Genomic DNA, 15,072 nt, shown 5'->3' on the forward strand with positions numbered 1-15,072 from the left:
TGCTTTCCCTATCAAGGATTGATATCAGTGTATAGGCAAAGAGAAAGAAATGGGGGTGGGGTGGGTCCTAAATAAAAGACCAGCACTGGTAGAGTTTTCAGTAGAATCTAGAACAGAAGCTTTTATTAAAAAGGAATAATTAGTAGAGCATATAAATATTGCATGATAACTATAAGAATCAATCAGAAGAGGTTAGTAAGGATTGGGATTTGAGACTGGATAAGCATTTCACAAAGAAACAATGGGAGGATATATGTATGTTTCCCAAATATGCAACAAAACGTAGAAGATTTAGAATTTTTGCTTGGAAATGTTTACATAGATATTTTTATACCCCAGGAAGACTCCAGAGAATTTTTTCTCAGGTAGACAGCAAATGTTGGAGGTGTGACGGGGAAGAAAGAGATACTTGGGAACATATTTTCTGGGGGTGCAGTGGGTTGGTGGACTTTAAGGATTCCCTGTGGGATGCACTGTCGAAGATGCTGGGTGGGTGGAATGGTATCACAGGGGGGATGATTTTTATGAGCTATAATACAGAATTGGAAGTGCCTAGACATGGTAAGGCCTTGCTGTGTCTAATTATGGTGGCTCCCAAAAAAGCAATTACTAGAAAGTGGAATTCAACATCTAAACCAACTATATTTGAAGTAGAGAATATAATAACAGAGACAAAACAATTAGAATTGAGATCTTTAGAAAAGGGTAGGAGCAAATTACATCGGAAAAAATGGGAACTGTGGGAACAATACATACAGGGGAGGAATGAGGTTTAAAAGAAGGCATGACTTAAATGAGATATGTAATGTTTGACTGGAAATTATTGGGTAGATTATAACTGATGTATAATCTTTGCAGCTGGGAGTGTGTCAGTATGGTTTGTGATGTAAAATGCTTGCAACTAGGATTGTGTTGGTGTGTTTTTTTTTCATTTATATAAATGTTTGCTTATGTCATAAATGATGGTTTAAAAAAGCTGTTTTGTATTTAAAAAAGAGGCAGAAATTGAACATTTTTTGTAATGTTGCTTAGGTTATATGATATATAGCAATATATGTGAAATATAATGCTTGTAAATGTTAATTTCTTAATACAGTTTGATTACTTTTGTATAAATATAAATTTGCCAATGTCACAAGTGATTAAAAAAAAATACTGATGGACCCATGGCACATCAGAAAGTCCAACAGCATCAGAGACACCCAGTCCAGGGATCTAAACTTTTTTTGCAACATCAACAAATGGTTTGGAGGGACAGGTATATCTCACAGAGGATATCATACATCGGGAACAAACTCCCCATCGACATAAAACAAAGCTCAGCCCTGTCCAAATTCAAGCACAACTTGGATCTAAGGATGGGTAATAGGACATTTACCCCAAGATTCCCCCTGTACTACTATTAGACAGCGGCAGATTCTAAATTTCTTAATTCATGATTGGAGCCTTTCTAATATCTATTGTATGATCCCAGTTATTGCCGCTAGAGGTAATATAAATATTACCCATCTAAACACTAAATGAATGTATGATTCCAAGCACCACATGGCAAATTTGGCTGGTCTTAAAATAGCCAGCAGGGGCAGTTAGCCTAGTACTGAATTAATAACCTGTAAGAATGATGATATGGGAGTGACCATGAAAGTCTAATTTGATTAATAAAAGAATAGGCTATGAAAAGAAGAGCAGAAGGGGGTTGAAAAGAAACAGATGGCCTTTAGATTAATTGTTGGAGATGCAAAATATATGAAAACACTGACTATATAACAGTATGACTAAAAGTTGAATAGAGAGTATTGCAGAACTGTATTTTGATTTAAAAGAAACTACAGCCATTTGAAGTACTTTCAAATAAAAAGGCTTAATATTTTCTTTCCTTAAGAGACACAGACTTGCAGTAGGCAGTAAATGTTAATAAAAGATGCAGGAGGATTAATAAAATTATTGTTTTCATGTCATTACAAAATATGGGCAAATCATCATCATCAACCCCCTTTTTCCCATTTTCTGCATGGGGTCAGGATGTTTCATCAACTTGTTGCCATCTTTCTTGATTCAGTGGCACTCTCCTACTTTTTTCAGTAGTCACGCCTTACTTTTGCAGGTCTTCTCTCACCCAATCTATCCATTTCATTGATGGACATCCTTGTTTCCTCTTGCTTTTTTGCTATCACCCCCAAATCTTCTTCACCAGATTGTCCTCTACTTTCCTGCATATGTGCCCAAACCACTGTAATCTGTTCTCTCTAACCTTTTCTGCAATTGGGGCTATTTTGGCTTCATCTCTGATGTCTTTATTTTTTCATCTATCCAGCAGTGTGCATCCTACCACCCATTTCTGTCACTTCATCTCCATCACCTCTAGCTTCCTCACCTGCTCTGTCTTCGCCCAGTTTTCTGTACCACAGTAGTACTGGTTGCACCACTGTTTTATAAACCTTACTTTTCGGTCTCTTTGGCATTCTTCTGTCACACACTACCCCCTTGGCGGTCTATGGAATTTGACTCCAGCCCCTCTGATTCTAACACTGACTGCCTCATTCAAACTATCGTTCTCCTCAGCCACCCCTCCTAGATACTGGAAGTATTCACCTGTACCACTATTTTCCCTTCATCTCAGTTTTCATCTTCTTTAATTTCCCCATTTGCTGCCATGGCAACTGTGTTGACTGTATGCAGTTTTATCCCATGTGCCTTCAGTTTTGCATTCCATTCCCCCCTATCATTTGCTGAAGTTATTGTGCAGAGTCTGTAATGTCACATCCTCTGCATACAGCAGTTTTGTTAATCTATCCCCTCTAACCTGTTTGCTAATGTAATCCACCGCCGGTATGAAAAGCAGTGGGTTCAGAGCTGAACCCTGATGAACACCCATTCCCACTCTGAACCCCTCTGTGACTATAAACACTGTGCATACTTGTGTTATTGGGAATTCTACCAATATTTCCAGAACTTTGAAACATTGCAGGATTTGCAGGACTACTAAAATCAACTTTCTTGGAACCTTCTGATATACTTTTTCCAAGTCTAGGAATGCCCATTTGGACTCTTTCCCCATCCCTGTCTTCTTCTCAACTACCTGTCTGACTGAAATCATCAGGTCAGTTGTGCTACATCCTGATCTGTATCCAAATTGCTCATCTCCTATCTTACTTTCTCCAGATCTGTGCATTCATTTATCAGTCATCATCTCTGGTACTTTCATTATTTATTTATTTATTTGTTTATTTATTTATTTATTACAGTTTGATGACCGGGATAGTCCACTGGGCCTGGAAGAGCCCGTTTTCAGTGGAGGCCCGGGGAGAAATGCTGCACAGGACATAGCCAATTTTACAATAGTTATACAAAAGTAAATAAAGTAGTAAAACAGTGAAAAATACAGAGATAATATACAATTAGTTAAAAAAGTCATAACATTTCTAATCCTAGGTAATGATTTACAAAAGTGAGATTCATGTAGTGTAAACATATTAAAAGTACAGGCATTTCAGATAAAAAACATGTAAGTAAAACATTTATGTACAGATCAAAAAAGCAAGATTTTTGTTTTGGAAGTTAGAAATATGAGGAGCGGGCAGAGAGAAGAAGGTGAGGTGTGAGAGGTAAAAGGTGGTATATAGTGGAGAAAGGGAGTGGGTTGGGGAAGTTTATGAGGTATCGGGTAGGAGATGAAGTAGAGGCAAAGGGTAAGAGAGCACAGTGATAGAAAGCCGAGGTTTATAATGCTTGGGAGATGGTGTTAAAGAGTTTATGTGGTAGGGGTACAGGAACATTCTCACTTTGAAAGGAGGTGAGATTGGAGAAGAGTTTTGAAGTTTGAGTGGCTCTGAGTATTTCGAAGGGTGGTAGGGAGAGAATTCCAGAGTTTAGCTAGTACTACTTTCATGTAGTGTGACAGGAGTTTGATACCTGTATATTGCCTACAATTCTGAAGATCCCCTTTGTAATTGTACGTACATTGAAACTGGAATGCTAATTCTGCAGTCATTTGGGATACACCTTTCTATACATACTGCTATGAGTACACTCTGTAGGTATTTCTCCCCTAACTCAACCAACATCTTGATCATACCTGCTGTGATCTCATCTGGGCCAGCTGCTTTCCCTGATTTCATTTTCCGTACTGCTGTTCTTTCTTCTTCTAGTGTGGGCTTTTCTTCCTCTTTCCTTGTAGGGCTGTATCTGAGGCAGTTCAGCTTATGTGGGGTTTTCTTCATTCAGCAGCTGATAGAAGTACTTCTTCAATTTGCCTTTGATGTCCTGTGGGCTGGTGAGCAAACTGTTTTTGGCATCCATTATTAAGGATATTGGATGACTATCTTCTTTAGCTTTCTGTTTTCTTACAACCTGACAGTTTTATTTGTGCCATTTGCTAAGTCACGTTCCAGAAACCGGTAAAATGCCTCTGATACCTTGTTCTTTGATATTGTGACTGCAGTCTTAGCCTTATCTGGTAGGGACAAAAGTGCTGCATCCCTGAAGCCTGACCATTTATGTAAAATAAGCAGAAGTGAAAAGAATGGTACTTAACATGTATTGGAGTTGTTGTTGTTGTTGTGTCTTTCGGCTTTTCCCGGTTAGGGGTCGCCACAGCGAAACTCTGGTCGGCTAATGATTGGCAGTAGATTTTTACGTGCTGACTTGCCGGGCCTGACGCACAACCTTCAATGAAGGAATGCTTATTTACGCATGTCGCCACACAGAAGACGCTCTAACTGAGAATCGAACGGGGCAACGTCTTACTGTGAGGCGACAACGCTACCGCAGCACCACCACCGCAGTGTTAACATGTAATGGAGTGAAATGACTAAATCTTGCATTTATCTTTTAATCTATAACATGCAAAAAAGTAAAGTGGCAGACTGTAGTAAAGCACTGTCAATTCAATTATACAATGCAAAAAAAAACAAATAAGCAGAGGTTGTGCAGCAGTTTGGAAAGTAATGCAACTTAATAACAGATAAAACTGATAGAACATCTACTTGTTTAAAATATAACATTCAGTCAATAAGGGTGAGGCATCCCTGTATGAGCTAAGGATCGATATGTGTGTTTCATTACTTAAAGGCTAAAATCACAAGATTATAAGTGGCTCAATTTAGTACTTGGCAAATGAGAGGAGGTCAAAAAGTACAGAGATAATCTGAGATCTTGATAACTAAATTCAACTGTTCTGTTTAAAAAAGTGCAAAAATAAGGAATGTGAACTGTAATTGCAAGCACACACCCCTATGAAATGTTACATAAGGGGTAGGAAAATAGTATGGTATGGTATGGTATGGTATGGTATGGTATGGTATGGTATGGTGTGGTGTGGTATGGTATGGCATGGCATGTTAAGACAATGAAGTGAGTAAGCACTCTTGCTATCTATTAGAAACAAAAGTGCTGTACCTTTGAAGTCTGACCTACTAGTACCACCTCGAGCACTTTTTCCATTCCAAGATTCAATTCTGTGATTCTGACTGGTGGTTTAGTTTACCCTAACAAAACCTAATTGTCTTATTTTCTCCTTGTTGTCCCATTGGCTTTTGTACATCTCCAGCTAAACAACCATAGTATAGTCACACCTATGTTGCCATTGCCTTCTTCCTGAGTTATCATAATCCAATGTCACTAAACAGGCTAGAGTCAGGTCCATGTTACTAACTGGGACAGCATTTCCTAACCACATATCTTCAACCACAGAAAATATGCATTGGAGTATCCATTTAAATTCACATTGCCATTTTTCATTTAAATTGAATATGAAGAAGTTCTCACTTGAATTCACTTGGAAGAACAAAAAATTGACTTCCATTCCAAAAATATTTTCCAACATTGTGTTTTGTTGTTATAATATGGGTAGGCACTGACATGAGCTTGTAACCTTGCTTAACCTCAGCTTGCATCTTTTGTGCTGTTTAAAGTCTGATGGGACCACAAACATGAAAAGCTCTGTTTTCCATTTACAGCTGAAATACTTTTTAAAAAGTAGGCAGTAAATACAGTTTTTTTTATATTTATGCTGTGCTATTTGACAAGAAATAAAACAAACTTTCTTTGTGTGTGAATATCTGTAAAGTTGATGGAAGTATTTTTTGATAACAAACAAACAAATTTGCTTTTCAGAAAACACATCGAAAACACAAAAAAGGCTACAGTGATCATACTGCTGTCAGGGTTTTGTCCTTTTCTGGTAATGAACAAAGTACATCGTAATAACTCAGGTGGTTAATTAGAGGAGAGTTTATGAGGGATGATGGTTTTCTTCAAGTGTGTTTGGGTTTGAACCAGTTATAAACAGTTTGGTTTATCATTAAGATACTATGCTTTAGCTTTTTTAGGTTATGCAATATGCCTATAACAAAACTGATTCTCCAACTGTCCATAGTGTGTGAATAGAAATGTGTTATATATGAGCTACAAAGTTTTCTCTATTTCTGCTACATGAACAAAAGCAACAGAAGAATTTACAATTGACCTTCTTTCTGCATTTTCAGTGTATGCAGATTCTGCTGTTCTCCAAGAGCAATACAATTGCTGATCAGCTCTGACTTTACCAGGAATGGCATAATAACATTCTTGATGACATTTGCAAACTCATAGATGATTATTAGACTAACTGACCTAGGGGTCTTTCTAAGTCTAGCCATGCTTTCCCAAATATATATGACATGATTTGATACCCCAGGGTAATTGCAAGGGTTGTATATAGGCTTGGAAAATGGGTGGACAAGCATTTACAGGCAGCCTGTGTCCATAAGAGGCATAGATGCTAGATCAGGGGTAAATTTCCAATTCTGCAACTACTGGTTGACGTTGCACTTGAATCTGGTTTAGGAACAACTGTGGTTCACATGGATGGAAAACTGTTTCAGAGGAGGGGTACTCTTTGAGATTCATACCTGTCCCTCCAACTTGTCCTGTTTATGTTGCAAATAAGGTTTAAAGTCTCTAGATCAGGTATTCTGATGCTATTTGTTTTGTGGATTTGCAAAAGGTATGTTAGAGTATGATCAGATGATGCTTTGTAGGATGGGTATAGACCACCTCACAGCAGTATGTAGGAGGCCAATCATAGGGACAGGGCTTTGAGGTGGTCCACATAGGACATGTTGTTTACACCCTACCAAAATGTATCATAAATGTCAAAATGGTATTGAATTCTGGGAGGCCACCAAGAAATAACAGACTATTGAAAAGCCGTTATGTTTTGACATAATACATCCAATTGTAAATCTCTATAACAGTCTGGTGTGGCCCGTATGAAAAACAGATGACTCGTAAATTAACTGTAGACTACCTTTTGTTAAACAAGGTAGCACTGCCCTTGATAACAGATGTTCTGGACATTGTGACAGTAACTGAATATTTAATTACTGTAGCTGGTCAGTTTCATGTAGCAACTGACTATGAAAATGCTTTATTTTTAATCTCACCAGCCAAAGAAATTTCAGACCACAGTTTATATTTACTTGGAATAGGAGACAAGTCCTCACACAGGGATATTTACACATCTTAATTCTTTGTCCTGGACTACTAGTCTGAGAGTTAAAAAAGACTGATTTGACAAAAGTGAAACATAATGATGATACCATGGTAACTGGAAACCATGACAGTGTTAAAGCAGTATTATCAGAGCTCACTCAGAACATGCAGGAGAGAGTGTAGGCTGTAAATGCAGACAAAGCACCTCTTACTATGAAAAAATATTGAAATGTTCTATTCCCATGTGCCAGACTCAACTTTGGACTATGCTTTATTATATGAAATATAACTGTGATTGCTGTCTCAAATCAGTCTAGAATAAGTTGGACTATAAAAGGCCACCCTACTACACATACAGCTAACTGTAAGGCTGACGTTTCTCAATGAAAATCTGATCAAATTCACTCCACAAAGTTTTCAGCAGCCACTAATAGCATATGTGTTAGCTTGGAAGGTAGGTAAAGTTTTTGTAACATATAGGAAAACAATCCACTGGATAGAAACCAGTGGAGGCTGGTGACTTCAAATCAAAGGAGGACTGCAGGAGACAGCTGAATGGGTAGGGAAAACAGGAAGGGGTGTGGCCAATTAGAAATGGGTGGAGCTATGCTGAAAACCACAAAAACTGGGACTTTAATTAAATACCCTGTCTTGGGTGCTAAACCATCATTATGAGAGTCCAATCAAGACAAAATGAAGTGGAAAAGAAAAAAATATATATTTCAATGCATTGGCTACATGACAGCTTACTTAATATCTAGATGGAACAAAAAGGTTGTGAGGCATGAAAAATAAATTACTTTTTAAATACATTACTAGAATGCCAGTCAAAATTAAGTATAAAAATGCAGCAGTCAGCTCAAACCACTTCTCCTTGCACTGCAGTTCTAATTATAATTTATATTCAGCTTTCTAAAAGTACCAAGTAACATGCTGAAAGTAGCAATCTCTGTGATACCCCACTTGCAAATATGTTTCTTATCCAAAAAAGACCTGCTGCCTGATAACAACTATCTACTTGTTTCATGGGGAAAACATGATCAAAGTAGAAATGAACAGCAAACAAGAAACAAGCTCAAGATAAATTGCTTAAATGATTACTGCACAGGTTATGGACCACATATGATAGATTGGCATTCTGTTTAGTTTACGGGTAAAGCCTGCAAAGATGACTGCAAGTCTCCAACAAATGTAATGAGCTTCTGAAAATACTGTAATCCTGTCCTTTATTACAAATACTGTCATATGCATTTCAGTATCTAAGGCTTATATGCTATCTGGTTATGTAAATAGTCTCTGCATGGCAACAACAAAAAGGCTTTCAATGTTGGTAGTTCTTTAACAGTATGCTTATTAAAGCTTACTTGCATCTTACAATTTCAGACAAGCTTACCTGATGGTCATTAAAGCATTGCTACTTAAACACAGAGCAACAGGCACAGCAACAACATGCATTTTCTTAATAATAAGAAGCATAAATCAACAGTATAAAAATATGACAGAAAACCAGAACATTCTGCAAAATCAAGGACAGATGAAAAGCCACTGTAGTACTTGTGTCTATGTTGGATAGGGGGATACTCTGCACACTTACACTGCATAACTTCCCCTTGCCTTGCTTGGACACATCCAGAGTCACTACATGGGGGAGTGGGGTACAGCAAGTATGTCACAATTTGAAATGTCTCTGGCTGACAGTGATGGCCCTGACACACTTGTAATACCTCTCAACCTCAGAGCAAGAAATCTGGACAAAGCCATAAATAGAAGTGGGACAAAGGCCCAGAAATAAGGACAATTTTTAAATATTGCTCTTATAAACTTAGAAAGATAATAGAATAGTAGGTTTTGCATTAGTATGAATTTTCTGAAGGGTATGAAATCTGAAACTCAAATGTTTGTCATTATTTTCTAACTTCAGTCTTTAATAATTTGCCACTAATTTGCCAGAAAACCACAATTTTATGAATAACAGACCAAAAATGTGATGCAAAAATATAAAATAACCACACAATACAGCTGGGAATCTGTCAAAGAAGGGCCATTTTTTTAAATATTAGTACTGTTAAGTTGAGCAGTGACAAAATAAGAGAATCTACATGCATTTCTGAAATAAAAGTAATCTATGACTCTGATCATTACAGTTATTTATTAATTGTAAACCCACCACGTTTTCTTCCAAAATTGCCATTTTTGCAGAGGGATTATTAGGGGAGAGCATCATTTTGAGCCAAAATTGGGGACATTTGAGAGGTTTGGATATATCTAATTCTATAAAGTGATTTATTTGCATGTACCTCTCAACCGCTTAATGCAGGAAATCTGGACAAGGCCAAATATATTGAGGGAATATACAAACTGTACTAAAAGCTCTTGTATAAACTTAGACAATTGATAGAATAACAGGTCTTGCTTTAGCAAGCATTTTTATGAAGGGGATGAAGTCTGAAACTCAATGTCTCTCATTATTTAGTGACTTCATTCCTAAATGATTTTCCAGAAAACCACAAATTTTATGAGGAAGAAACCAAAAAATAAGAAACAAAAATCTATTCCTTCTGTGAAAATCTGGACAGCTGAGATGTATAGTTCAGCCAGGGCTGTCTTTGAGTTTGCCACCCTTCCCCCCTCACAAAATCATGGTTGAATGGGCCCCCCCACAGCCATTCCAATGTCCCATTACTTGCCTATTTTGCCCCATTTACCATAAACACTGTAATATGCATACTGCTTTACTTTTACAATGATTTGGATTTCATTTAAAAGTTTTATTTTACACAGCACAAACACTAATAGACATCTGCTAAACAAAGCAATGCAGTCTCACAATGAAAATAGACTTAGCATTAAAACTTCTCTGCCCTTGAAACTCACATTCATTGAAACAGCATTGAAATCCACATTCAAAGAAAATGCATCTGGCCAGTGGCAGAGAAAGATTAACTTTGGGCTGTTTTCAAATTATAGGCCTCTTGCACACAAAACATACATGTGTTCTTTGTTACACCTTCCTGACTGTATTAAATTATATTCTTTGTATAAATTAATACAGTACAGTTGTTAGAGGGCATTTTAGATTTATTGTTTTGAACATTTATCCAGTAAACAATGAAACAAAATGCATGCACGAATAATGACAAAACTGTCCAGTTCAGAACATTTCCATCATAAATGTCTACTCAAACTTCTACAATCCACCAGTATCAGTAAATATCCGCAATTTCTGCAGAAGTAAAAGTAATCTAAATAATTCCACATTAAAGAGATCTGTAACTAATCAAGAGGTTGCTGCTAGCAAACAACTTTATATTTCATTGTTTCAGCTACAAATAAAGTGCCTGTTGCCCTTGAGGAATAAATTGCCTATGTTACATTAATAAAATGCTAAGCTAGTAATATTGCAATAGGAAATGGATGGCAAACTGATAACAGGTTCATAGTTACTTGGTATCTCTGCCAAAGAGGACATTCTCGGGACTGCAAGCATCCACCCCCTTTAAAAGTACAACACAGTACAGTATCAGCAATCCATCTACATACTGTGGGAGTAGAACCCACAGCCTTCTGCTTCAAAAGCAAGTATTCAACCTGTTATGCTATTAACAATGCAAGCAAACTCAGCATAAGCAGCACTAAACTTCTTTTCCCTTGAACCTCTCAGCTCCTTGTAAAATCCACTCGACACTCAACTGTATCTCTCAACTTTACAGCACAAGAAATCTGGAAAAAGACAACATTTATTGGGGGGGACAAAAGCCCCAAAACCAGGGATATATATTTAAACATTGTTTGTATAATCTTGGAAAGTTGCTAGAATAAAATATTGTGTTACCACCATGCATTTCACTGCCAAGTCTTGAATACATGGCCCTGTGCACTACAGTCAGAACAACATACCACTATGCCAAATCAGCTGTTTCTTGAAAGACAGGAAGACTGAAACTTAAATGGCTATCATTTAGTGAATTCAGTTCTCAACATAGCTCTCAATCTCTTAGCACAAAATAACTGGACAAAGCCAATAATTGGGGAATACAGCCCCCAAACATATTCAGTGAATTCAGTTCCCACCATTGCTCTCAACCTCTTAGCACAAAAAACCTGGACAAAGCCAATAATGGGGGAATACAGACCCAAAAATAGGGACACATTTCAAATATTGATCTTATAAACTTAGAAAATTGCTAGAATAAAATGTTTTATGTTACCATGTGCAGTACTTTCTGAAAAATATGAAATCTGAAATTCAAATGCCTGTCATTATTTAATGAATTAAAAATCCAGAAAACCACAGAATTTTATGAGGAACAGAACAGAACAAAAATGTGAGGCAAAAATCTGAATAGTTTTCACAAGTGGTGGTGGGTAGGGAATTTAGGCTGTTGTTACCTGCACCCAAGGTACAGGGTTTGAGCCTGAGTTACTCTCTAGCCACCAAGTATATTTCCTGAGTTTCTCTTTAGCCACCAGGTATATTTAACCGGGCCATTTTAGACACACACACACACACACACACACACACACACACACACACACACACACACACACACACACCAGTACCTCAGTTTAGAATTCCCTTCTCACCAGCTTTGTTCTCCAAAGTCCTTCTTCCCTCCAGACTGCAGCAGCTTTGATCGAAAGAAATACAAAGTCCCTTCTTCCCTGCGAGAGCAACTATCCATACGTGCCTGCAGACATTGTTGTCCAATCCCCTTCCAGTCTTCTGGGCATCTGTACTCTGATGCCTTCACTTCCTAATCTGGACTGGTTAAATAGCAGCCTTGATTCCCGCATACATGCGCAGAGTTCTGAACTGGTTAAACAGCAGTCTAGATTCCTGCACTCATGCACAGAGTTCCTGGACATTTAGCTAGTTATTTTACTTTTTTTCCCTTTCTTTTACAGATGGGGGCTGCAGTCCTGCAGTCCAATAGCACACGCTGCCCCTGATAGAAACAGTGTAACTATATTCCACAAACAGCAGCATTGTTTTAATGGAACGGAACATATTGGAAGGTACCAAAGAAGATGCAAAAATGTTAAGTTGTCTCAGTATTATTAGGCATGCATCTGTGAAGACCGCTATGTCAAGTATACACTGAAGTTAATAAATGTCTTACTGTACAAATGTGATGCAAGAACTCTGGCCTGTTATGCAGTTAACATTAAAAGGTCACAGGCAGGATACATGTGGAACTGTGCTAGGAGCTCCAGGTACTGAGAAAGGAATCTCTAATATTATTGATGTTACCATTGAAATATTACCTACCAAGCTGTCCACTGTAGGAAGTCATTTAAACTTTGTCTTTAAAATTTTACCAAATCACAATCTGTAGAAAAATGTTAAGTACAAATACAGTACAGCTTCTAAAATGGCAGTGGCTAATTCATTCAAAGCACTTCTAAAGAGATGCTGTTATTGTCTTCCAATATATCAGTGCTGCCTTGTATCTAATGAATACCCATCTAGCTGTTAATAAACATTATTTACAGTTTCAATAATAGCAGAATATAACACAATTCAACTATAGGTAAAATTATTTCAGATTACCACGCTGAATAAAGTCAACATATTTTTCTTCCAAAGAGCAGATGCATGTTGCACAATTTGATTTTGTGGTAACAAGGCATAAAAGCAACATATAGTTTTGTAACTTTACATTTTCATTTTAAGAATGACTGGCAGTTATCAGAAGCAGACGAACTGTTGATTGATGAAAGAAGTATTTAAAACTGGTGGACTGTAGACAGCACAGGTGTGTCTGCACCTTAAAAGGCAGACATCCATATCCCTGCTTGCATATAGAGAAAAGAGAATGTATTTGGCAATGGTATGTGATTAGTAATTAATTATACAGATTTGCACCATTTGGACCAGTTTAATAGAATGTGTAATCTCTTCATGTTAGCTTGCGTGGAGTGATGGAACATTTACTAAAGCAGCTACACGACAAGACTTTTTATTTTGTTTTGTTTTTGTTTTTGTTTACTGGGTCTGTCCTGCTGGGTGTAGTTGAAAACCCATTTTCAGCGGAGGCCCAGGGAGAAAAGCTACAACATATTACAAACATTTTTAAACAGGCATTCAGTAATATACATGAATAGACATTAAGTAATACACATTGACAATTACACAAATATTTGCTAATTATAAGAAATAAACACCACTATAATAGTAAAAAAGATACTTATGCATTAGTTAATGCTGAATATGGAGCATTTGGAGAGGTGTATTAGTGAGTTTATCAAATAGATGCTAATGCATGTGATTAGTGCTTAGAAATTCAAAGAATGGAGGTAAGAGAATGAACTAGGTAAGGCAGAAAATGTTAATATTGTCGTTAAGAAGGGGGGTACAAAGTAGGTTCATAGATAATAATAATATATATATGGCTATCATAGGGTTTATATTAGAAGTATAGATGTGGGGGAGGTCATCATTGTCACAAAATTATGTATATGGCTGCAGAGACATAGCTAGCTCATCTAGCAGCTGGTGCTCGTCCCAGGTCTTCAGCTTTTACATAGTATGCCAATAGGTACATTGATACTTTTCAGCTTCTTAAAAATCCATGCTCTTCCCTCAGTTCTTCAAGTGAAAAGCAAAAAAAAGTACATTTATTGTATTTTATTGGTACTTTTGTACCAAGCAGCTTTCTAAAGCAGCAGCCAAATCCATGCTCCCTTTGTCTGTCCAGGTGAAGAGAAAAAAAAAGACTTTGGCATTTACTGTAGAAAGCCAAATAGTACTCTCGTACCAATCAGATTTCTACAGCAGCAGCAGCTAAATCCACCCCGCCCCCAGCTCTTCTTGTGAAGAGAGATTTAAAAAAAGACTTTGCCTTTACTGTAGAAAGACGATTGGTGCTTTTGTACCAATCGGCTTCCTACAGGTACATGCCTCCCTCAGCTGTTAGCTGTAATGACATTTCGTTTCTGAAACTCAAAAAAAAAAAAACTAATACAGCCAGAAATTCTCAATCATGCTTTCTAACACTTAGGACCCAGGGCAACTGCCCCCTGCACCCCATCCTTGATATGACTGGGAGATGCTAGTAAAACTATTCATGTATTGGTGAAGACTGGTTGTGAGGCATAGGATTCTGAATGAAGAGAAATGGTCTGATGATATGGCAAGTAGAAGATAACAGTGGCATTTATCATGTTGATATAGAGAAACAGATCCATTGGTTTCCTAGGTTAAGTTTTAGTTGTAAAACGACCAAAGAAAAATCAGTGAGTTTTTTCAGTAGTTTATTTAAGTTTTAGTTGTGTTTCAAATGAGTCTGCACTCTGAATGGGTTTCAGTGGTAGTGGGATGTGGTTCCATAATTTAGCTACACTATTTGAATATAGGAAGAAACCTGCACAATTAGATGATTTGATTATAGTGATTAGTGATTTTTCTCTGGAATATAAAATTCTTTGGGGGGAGTAGTGTTGTTTTAAGTTCTTAAGGGATGGACAATTTTCTGACTTCTTAAGAAGTCTTGTGAGTGTTGTAGTTAGCTGAAAAAGAGCTAGGTGATTTGGCAGTTTAATTCTTTAGGGGATAGACGGTGTTGTGTTCTGTTATTATAATTTACTGCAGATTTGGCT

The sequence above is a fragment of the Protopterus annectens genome, chromosome 1.part1 (genome assembly GCF_019279795.1).
Source record: "Protopterus annectens isolate FY-2018-M chromosome 1.part1, PAN1.0, whole genome shotgun sequence".
Taxonomy (NCBI): Eukaryota; Metazoa; Chordata; order Ceratodontiformes; family Protopteridae; genus Protopterus; species Protopterus annectens.